A 10,268-nucleotide genomic window follows, 5' to 3' on the forward strand; every position below is an offset into this window, starting at 1 on the left:
GGCGGCAAGTGAGGGCCCTCTGAAAACATAAGCAGAAAATAAGCAGAGAATGCTTATTTTCTTCTGTCTTTTATCTATCTCCAAGACAGTATTTCAGTGGTAGCCATCCAAGACATGGCATTTTTTGTTATTTCATAGATAGGATACCTGTAACCAACAACTGTAGGTACAGTGTTAGCCCTAGGGAAATCCGCTCTCGTTCGTCATGGAAGATGAAGCTTGCCTGACTCATAAAGATACTGAAATAAGAAGATAAGTTGTAAGACCTTAAAACAAATAATGTGCTGCTTTTCATGGGGCATAACAGTGACATGTTCAACTATGTTCTTACAGTAGAAACAGATTTTTATTTTTCTGTAAAAGTAGTAGTGTACGTCTAAAAAATACTGATATTTTACATAATAACTTTATTTTCCCAACAGTGATAATGTCTTACATGAAATGCATCTCACCAAAGCATAGAATGGCTTACTCCACATGTACATTTCATATGTTCTGGAATTTTTTCTTCTCTAACTTACACTGGAGTAACAGAAATCTACTAAGGGTCTAAACTGAGGAAAAAACATGTCCTTGATAATTAGACTCTTGTTGTGCTCTGTGTGTATATAGATATAGAATTTGTAGCATATACAGAACTATATGCCAGTTCAGAATTCAGAGCAAGGTGTAAGGGCAGTAAGTTCTGCTAGCATGACTAACCGCCATGGCTCTAGTCAGCCTGATGATAGAAGCATGCTGTGTTACAGTATGTTGCTCAGTGCTTCCAGGAGCTCCCTCATGTATCCCTCTGTTTCACTGGGCCAAGTTGTCTGCCTACCTGCACAGCTCCATTCTTATTTCCAGTTTGGAGTATGAGACATTCGCACTGATAACCTATCTGCTACTAAGGAAATGACTCCTAACTTTCTGAAAGCAAACCGCAATAACAGAAAGTAGCCCCTGAGTGGACTGGATAAATGGACTGCCACCATCTAGTTAAGCAGGTTCTTAGATTTGCATTTCCTGTATACATTAGTATTATATGGACAAATTAGTAATACCATGATGTGTTTATTTATGCATTCCTGCAACAAGTTATTGTGTAATATGTCCATGCAATGGTTTCATCTGCATATACAACAACTACAATTACACTTATAAATTGTGTCTTCATGCACACATCAGGAATAACTGTATACATGTTTCCACTACTCAGCCTATGCATTTTTTCCTGTGATATTTTATCCTCTTCATTTATCCACTCAATTTACATGAATCTACCTTCTGGTGAGACCTTTTGTAGCCTGCAAATTTGTTCTTATCTACACTGCAAGATTTGTTTGCTGGCAGCATATGTTTGTTTTACAGTTTTATCTATACATTGAGTAGTCTGATCTAGAAATGTCATGACACTCAAACCTTCTCTTCATTACAAGTTCTATCCCCAGCAGTCAGAGTGCTAAGCCCTTCTAATCTGAGATATTTCCTCCAAAAACTTAGCAATGTTAGCATGGGATAAGACAAACATGGAAAAGCCAAACTATTCCATTGCTTTTGAGGGTACTTTTTTGATTTACATCAGATTGTGTTGCTGCTGTAGCTGAATTAAAAATGGTTAACTCTATTAGATCAATATTTGACCATTTTTCCCTACTCCGTGCTAATCATAGTTCTGTAGACATATGCTAAGATAGCTGGGGAATTTAAAAAGGGAAATCTTAATGTCACTAGGATATCTGGGGACTCAGAGGTTGTTTTGTTTTCTGTTTTTAATTTTCTTCTGCAAGAAATTAATTTCTTGCTATAAGAAGTGTTGTGTCAAAGGCAAGGAGAGAAGGGCAAAAATGATAGCTGAGGTGAATACTGAAGTGCCATAAAGTTGTTTTCCTTGCACTGTCATCGTGAAAGCATCTGCTATGCATAGAAACATTTCACAGTGACATGTGGTTGCAACTGCACATTTGTGGTCTTAAGCCAGAGGTTAAAGACCCTCTGTACAAGCACACACTGCTGGTGTAAATGTTGCCACCACAACTGCCATTTTCATTACCAGATCCACCCAATATCTGTTGCATATACCTAGGCAAACTCAGTACTTACATTTTCTGCTAAGAGAGCAGAATGGAGTAGGGAGCCCAAGCTCAGCAAAAAGGGGGAAGTCATTGAGGTATTTGGGTAGTAAGCAGGTGGCTGAGACATGTGAAACACATCTCAGATTGAGTGTAGCTAGGAAGAGAAAATACATTGAGAATGACACGTGAGCATGGTGCTGGATTGGAGAGTCTGAAGTTGCACAAAAATTGTTTATGAGAGAAGAAAATAACTTACCTGTCTTTCTATGTATTGTACTTGCACAGATTGTATCTGTGAAACCGTAACTACAACCATCTAACATAGCATATAACCAAAGTGTACAGTTGAAGCCCTGATCTACTACTACTACCAAGGTTCTTTAATTGAAGGAAATTCACTATAGGATATGGAAATTATTTGTTCATATTAACCAACTTATTAGACAATAGTGAAGCAGTTGTGCTAAATTCCCCAAACTTTTTATAATCAGACCTGGGAATGAAGATAGGGGATTTAGCATGCTGAGTGGGCAGAAACGCAACATTTTTTCAGACTACACAAAAAAATAACTGCAGAATAAATTTCTCGTAGTGCCGAGAATCCCAAAGGATTTAAAAACGAGGATCGTCTTCTTGCAACACCTCTGCAGGTGCACATGAAGGAGGTCTTTCAGTAACAGTCACAGTGTAGACTTTCTTAGCTATGGGCAATGCAAAAGTATGTGTTTTAAAAGTCATATGGGCTTCCTTGATTTTGGAGTGGTTTTGGCTTGGAATAGCCTGGTATCATCAATTTCTATGCCATCAGGATTCATTTAACTGATTGTTTCTTAAAAGTTAGGCTTCAAAACCACTGCTGGTGCCTCATATCTGGCTGGGGTGCTGTCAAATAAATTGTTAACCTCTGCATATGTGTATAGATGCACTGCAGGTCAGCATGCCAATTGTATTTGACTAGGGAAAGCAATTACTGCAAGCTACTCTTCAACTCTGAATCTGCACAGGGCCATCATGTGTGTCTGTGCTCATTGGAGAGGGGGTATCTACATTCTCAACTTCCCTTCTATGTGGGAGGAGGTTACAGTATAGAACCCACTGTATTCTGATGTTTTCTGTTTGTTCTTTATTTGAGCAAGGTTTAACTCAGTGCTGTTCCAAAATTTACTGTGTATAGTGTCCTAAAAATCTTGAACATTAAGTATTTCTCTGCTCTGCTGTGTAATTTCTGAAGATTCCATAGGACTGAATGGAATAGGTATATTTCCTTTTTTTTTTTTTTTTTTTTTGCTATAATACTGCTGCTTGCTTCCAAAGCAGCTGCATTACAATGGCTAGGTTTGAAAAATTTTAATAACTTTTTGGATTATAACAGTTAAACAAATGTTAGTATACATATATAAAGTAATCTGGAAATCCTACAGTCTTTGTAATAACGATAGGCCCTTAAACTGGACTTTACAGGTTCCATGGAGGAGGAAAAGACTGCATGTCAGGCAATTCGAAGAGGTGCAGTGCTTCTGCAAAGAAGAATGACATTATTACATTTGGCAAGATTAGAAGTTCTTCCTAAGAAGTTGAACCTTGAATGACCAGAAGATTTGGATTGAGGATATACAATTCTATCACAGTCTGACAGCTTGTTTTGAAGATAGCCCTTCATTGGTAAATTCCTGATAATGTATAGTTTAGACAAGCTATAGATCAGTGTAGAGCCACCGAGAGCTACTTGATGAAAGTTCTCCATTGTTTTCAGTGGGACATTAAGGGCAGTCCCTGAAAGGTTCTTAGCATGAGTTCTACCTGATTTTCTTCTGATTTCACAGTGCTTGTGGAGTGTTCAGAACCTACAGTAATTTAGAATGTAACTGGTGCTGTCCGGGTCATAAGAAGAATAAAATACATTCCATTTTGCTTCTCTACCTGAAATAATGATGTTTTGCCCCATCTGGAGTACTGTGTCCAGGCCTGGAACCCCGAGCACAGGAAGGATGTGGAGTGGGTCCAGAGGAGGGCCACTAAGATGATCAGAGGGCTGGAGCACCTCTCCTATGAAGAAAGGTTGAGGAAACTGGGCTTGATTAGCTTGGAGAAGAGAAGACTCCAGAGAGACCTCATTGTGGCCTTCCAGTACTTGAAGGGAATTTATAAACAGGACATGAGCTAGCAATGTGCTCAGGTGGCTAAGAAGGCCATTGGCACCCTGGCTTGTATCAGAAATAGTGTCGCCAGCTGGAGCAGGGAGGTAATCATCCCTCTGTACTCAGCACTGGTGAGGCCACACCTCAGGTAGTGTGTTCAGTTTTGGGCCCCCCCTTACAAGACAGATATCGAGGCCCTAGTGCATGTTCAGAGAACGGCAACAAACCTGTGAGAGGTCTGGAGCACATGAGGATTATGAGGAGTCACTGAGGGAACTGAGATTGTTCAGTCTGGAGAAGAGGAGGCTCAGGGGAGACCTTATTGCTCTCTACAACTATCTGAAAAAGATTGTGGTGAGGATCAACCTCCTCACCCATGAAGCTAGTGATAGGACTAGAGGGAATGGCCTCAAGCTGCTCCAGGGGAGATTCAGATTGGATGTTAGGAAAAATTTCTTCTGTGAAAAGAGTGGTCAGACACTGGAATGGGCTGACCCGTAAGATGATTAAGTGACCATCCTTGGAGGTGATCAAGAAACGTTTAGACGTTGTACTAAGGCACAAGGTTTAGTGGAGAGTGGAGGACAGTTGGACTAGATGATCTTGGAGGTATTTTCCTGCCTTGATGATTCTGTATTCTAAGAACAATCTTTGCTAACATTGATAGATCTTTTACTGAGTAACTTCAGAAGCTTGAGTTACACTTTCAATTAATTTATTTTGGCTATTATTTAGCCAATTGAGAAATCCAAACAATGTCAAGTGCTGAGCAATCACAGAGCCAAACACAATTCCTGTCCTTCAGAACTTGCTGCTTTACATACGTATTCAACAGGTGAGCCAAAATAAGGTGTATCTGAATCCAAATCATATCTGGTGTTATTTAGTTAGTTGTATCAAAACCTGTTACTACTGAGAACAGAGGGTTGTTTTGGCAGAGCTGCACAAAGGTTGTTGTTGAAAGTCATTCTGTTTTTGCTCAGGCATTGCATCTGGAATTTTGATTGCTGGATCTCTGGCTAGTAGAGTAATGTATATAAAATGCAGTGCTGTACCATCAAGTATTGTGAGGCACATTAAAGAAACTGGAAAACCTGGGGCTCAGAATTTCCTTTGTGTGTGTGTGGTTGATAAGTATTCTGTTTTAATGTACTGTATTTCTTTAATTATATCTCTGCATTACTACACATATGTGACACTGTAGTATAATTAATTTTGAAAAATTTAATGTAACAAATACCTCAAATACACGCACTGATTCATAACACACAGCTGTCCCCTACATGCATATGAAAAAAAGAATATTCAAAAAGCCAAATATCCTCATGTCTGATCCATTACTTCTCTTTACTGGAGAAAGTTCCACACAAATTTATTCAGACTATAACATTCTAAGGCATTGGACTGTGTTTCTTTTATAGGTAAGTAACATGAAAGTAGTAATAACAGCAATTATGATTAGAATATTAGTGAACTTTGGTGAGTTACCCACATATCCAAATAGCATATAGTTAAGGAATTCATAATATGATCAGCAGAAAAAAAAGCATAATGCCTTTGGTTACAACGAATTTTGTAGAACGGAAAAGACCCATTTTATCTAAATGAACCAGCAGAAATACTAGATCACTAAGGCTAGTCTTACTTTTAAGAGGTTGTGTGTGTATCTCAGAGTTGCCTGTGGTAAAGGAGTTTTTAATGTGTTTGTGATATATTTGATTTGGAAAGACTACAGAGATTATGCATGAATTTTTTGAGAAGAAATGCAAATGACCTCTATGTGCAACCTAAACTTCCTTCTTGAGCAAGCGGTGATGGTAGATTGAATGCTTGCTTAACACTGTCGGAAACTTGAATGAAACATCACATAGTGCTTTATCAACAGTTGCAGACATGTAAAGGTTTTTCAGATGCCATGCTTGTCTAGTATATAAAAAATAAAATAAAACAGTTTTCGATATGCAGCTGAAAGATTTCCTCTCACTCTTTCACCCTAAATAGTACTCATTTGTTAGTAATCATACTCAGATTTGTTCTGCTAGGGAGGGTTACCCTTATGCAACATGGCATGGCAAGGACATGCAAGCTGTCGTCTGCTTCTCCATTCACAAGAGTACAGAGTGCTTCAGTTGTGATTTTCCATTTGCCCATGATTTTGGCCTGAGAAATTTCTTTAATCTGAAGTCAGATGATCTACTGCTGCTGAGCACCACGATAACATGCTGGAAAATGCTGCAGGAAGGTGTTTCCCTTGTTTAATTCACTGATTGTCCAAATGGTGAAACAATTAAGTCTTTACAGAGCAACATTCAACAACATACCATTGAGTATACACAGTTTTTAGTGTAAAATTTCACTCAAAGAATTCCAGTCTTTCAGCAAAAGTAAACACAAACCTCAAAACAAAATAAAATGCTTGCTGACCTTTTTTTTTTTTTCTTGACCTCAGAGGTTATTGAACTGCACAGCTGAAATAAACTACAGATATGGGTTTGTGTTTGAGCTTGTACCTGAAACTGGGATTACTCCAGAGATTTATTTGTGCACTTGCTACTAAGGTAAGAAATGAAAGACAAATAAGGTATTTTCTAGCAGAGTTTATTACTAACACTGACACTGATAGTGGTTGCAAGTGTAACCCTACAAAGATTTTTTTCACCTGATATTAAAAATAACAAAGCATTAATGACCTATCATCTTAAATGACAAAATGAAAATTACCATAAGCAAACTCTAGAGGTGAATGCATGCAGAAATATAAGAGGGAAATGTCTGGCGGACTGGGAGAAACTGTATTTCCATAGAATCTCCTTGAAGATTTTGTGCCTTATTTCCATGTCACTATACTCAGAGCAAGTGAATTGAAACAGGAGTTGCAATCCTGACTGTGTTTTTGATGCTGCTGTGATTTCTCAGGTTAAGCCTTCCTGAGTATTTATTTGCACTTCTGTTAAATCCAAGTGAGAGCTGTTACTACCAACTGTATAGCAGTCTTATGGACCTTCCAGTTCTGGGATGAAATGTAATAAATGAAGCACTAATGAGTTCCACCACCATCACAGCATTCTTCTACCTAGCTACCAGCATGAGGCTCTTGTAAAGAGACACAGAATCAGAATTTGTTTCTCCACTTTTCTCCAGGTAAGGAATAAATGAAAGTGAATTCAAATAATTAAAGAAGCACAAATCATGGAAATCCCAAGTCCACAGAAATAATAATTTCAAAAACACACAAAACTTGCTATGACAACCCAAGGGGCTGTTTTCTGAGGTAATTTGGATGCCTCAGTGCAGGGAAGCAGACAAAAAATTGCGTTACTTGCACTAATTTAGCTGCATACATCCCTTTAAAAATCTGGCCTTCAGTCGTGTATGTTGTACCGAGTTGTCATAATACCTACAGCCCCTCCATGCTTAGGGTATGTTATTTTTGAGTTAACCATATGCAATAAACATTAGGTAGAACTTCTTAGTTTGATATTGAAGATTAAATGTACTTGGAGAAAGCTCTGTTCTGACAAATAGCTTTGCTTCTTCAGGCTTGAACAAATCAGTTCTACCCTTTCTTCCCTAACAGAACCTAGAATAGGTTGTTACTAGTTTGGTAAAATTGCACTCTAAAACGTAAATAATACTCAGTAACCTGACTCCAGATCCACATGTAATTCCTACCAGAAATAGCATCTTATCAATCTACAGTGTTACAAGAAGCAGCAATTACAAGTGTTTTACTGAGAATGCTGCAGCAAAGCAGCAGTAGCCAATAGACTATATTAACTACTTGCATTTTTGTTGTATCTATTTTGTCTTTTTTTCTCTGTTAACTAATGAATAGAATAGGAATGGTTTAAAAATCCATGACATAAGGAACTTTCCTTGTCAAAATCTGCTTTTGTTCGACTCTGTGAGGATTTCAGAGATGTAAGTACTTTATGCCCACCATTCTTTTGCTTTTACTGTTGAATGCTCCTTTGGTTAACAAATGCTTCCTGGATTATGGCTGCTAACAATAAAAGCATACTTCTCAGATATGTTACATTTCAAGTTACTTTTTACTGTACATAGCCTTAGCTTTACACTGCAGTTAAACGATCTATTTATATGATCCACAGAAGATGCATTCTGGATGTACTCATGTTCTTCATCCTCATTTGAAACTATAACTTTCAATATATATTTTTTTCTCAGATTCTGTAGTTGCTGCGGACACTGTACTTACCCTATCTCATATCCTTTCCTTCTCTTTGCTTTACTCCTTTTATTCTATATTCTTTTCAGAAACTGAGTAAATGGTATGGAAAAAACCTGGAGACTGGATTGAAGATCTTAACAGTTACTGTTCTTTGAGAAGTTAGTAAGTTATCAGATTGAATATCTGCATTCTACTGTAAGCCACCGAGATTCTTCAATATCCATTCCAAATACCTCTTTGTCAGTGTCACCATAATTGTTAGCTGCTTGCACTAGTGGTACCAACCTGTCCTCGTACACTTGGTATAAAAATCAGGTAAAAAGGAATTGGAACTCCTCAGATACAGGTGGTGTATGTTTAATTTCAGCATTTTTTCCAGCAGGAAGCTACACTTGTAGCACTGTTTGCAAGACTTTAACCTGATTTTTACCTTTCTAAGAATGTGAGTAACAAAGTGACTAGAGAAAGGAAATTTCTTATTTATGCCAAATCAGATTAGAGTTGAATTGATCGTTTATTTTTAAGGCTTGTTTTAAAGGAAGGTGTTACAGGAGAGCTCTGTAGCAACCTCAGATCAGTGGAGAATAGAGACAGTAGACTGTGTTTGATTCTGATGTTGTCTACTCAGGTTTCATTGCAGTATGAGACAATAAAACAACTGGAACAAACATTAGAGCACAGTGAAAAGAAGATGCAGCAGCTGGTAGTGGATATTAAGACCCAGACTATTCTGGTTGCTAACATCCTTTAAAAGTATTTACCAAAAGTACCAAATGGCCATAGTGCCATGATGAATTCCAGAGAAACTTCTTAGAACTTTCTTAATTGAAATAGCTGAGTTTACAACATAACACAAAAGCAGCTGAAGTTCATACTGCTCTCAGAAGGAAAAGTTACAGTAGTGTATTTTCCAGGACTAAACGGAACTTCTTTCTCCTTTGTGATATCATTTAGACCAACAAATTTCAAAGCCAAATCAGAAAATGGAGCCTTAATGATAATTTTAATCACGAAATTAGCAAGGCATCAATAACCTTGAGTGAGAGAGACGCAGTATCGGTTAAAATGGAAAGAATCTGGCAGTCACAGTCATTAAAGTGAGTGATGAAATATAAATAATTATGTTAGAGTTCAAAGTTGTTAAGCGACTGTACTTAAAGGAAGAAAAATAAAACTCCACGTCTTTTTATTTGGGCGTTCCAGTTACTGAACTGGCTGTAGGACTATTGCTAAGACATGTTATCCTGGGGCTTTTCTTTAGATATGTTCTCAATTTTGGTACTTTTGTTTTTAATTTAATTATGAAAGATATTTCATTGACACTAGGCAGAAAGCTCTGGCAAAAAAGAATGTGGTGACTCAGACAGAGCACCCACCTAAAGAGGTGCAGCACAGTTCAAGTCTCTGTTTGCAGGGAGTGCCTGAGCCTGCTGCTGCCTCTGCAGGGACTCCACATGCATGACTTGTGAGCAGGAGAGTGATCTGTTCTATGTGGTGGCGAGCTTGAGGAGAAGGTGGAGAGATAAATGAGTATCAGAGAGTGCAAGAGGAGATAGATTGGTCAACCAACTCTGCTGAATTTGCAAGGAAGACCTCGGGGTGATACCCCACAAATCTCAGTGGGCCCCCTCCCCTGGCCACCATTGAGCAGAGGTGATTTAAAGGAGAGAAGGAGTGGAAACAGGTCCCAGCTTGATGTCATAGGAAACCCCAATCCCAACCCACCTCAGTTCCCCAGGTGCCCTACCTAGTAAGTTTGAGGTTCTGGAACTTGAGGGGAGAGGTGAGGGAGGTCCACCCATGAGGTTGTCAGGGGGGAGGCAATCAACCCCACACCTCCAGACGGCCTCTGCCAAGGACAGAAGGGTGACTGCTGTAAGCAGA

This window comes from Phasianus colchicus, chromosome Z (genome assembly GCF_987193195.1).
Source record: "Phasianus colchicus chromosome Z, bPhaCol1.hap1.1, whole genome shotgun sequence".
In the NCBI taxonomy this organism is placed as follows: domain Eukaryota; kingdom Metazoa; phylum Chordata; class Aves; order Galliformes; family Phasianidae; genus Phasianus; species Phasianus colchicus.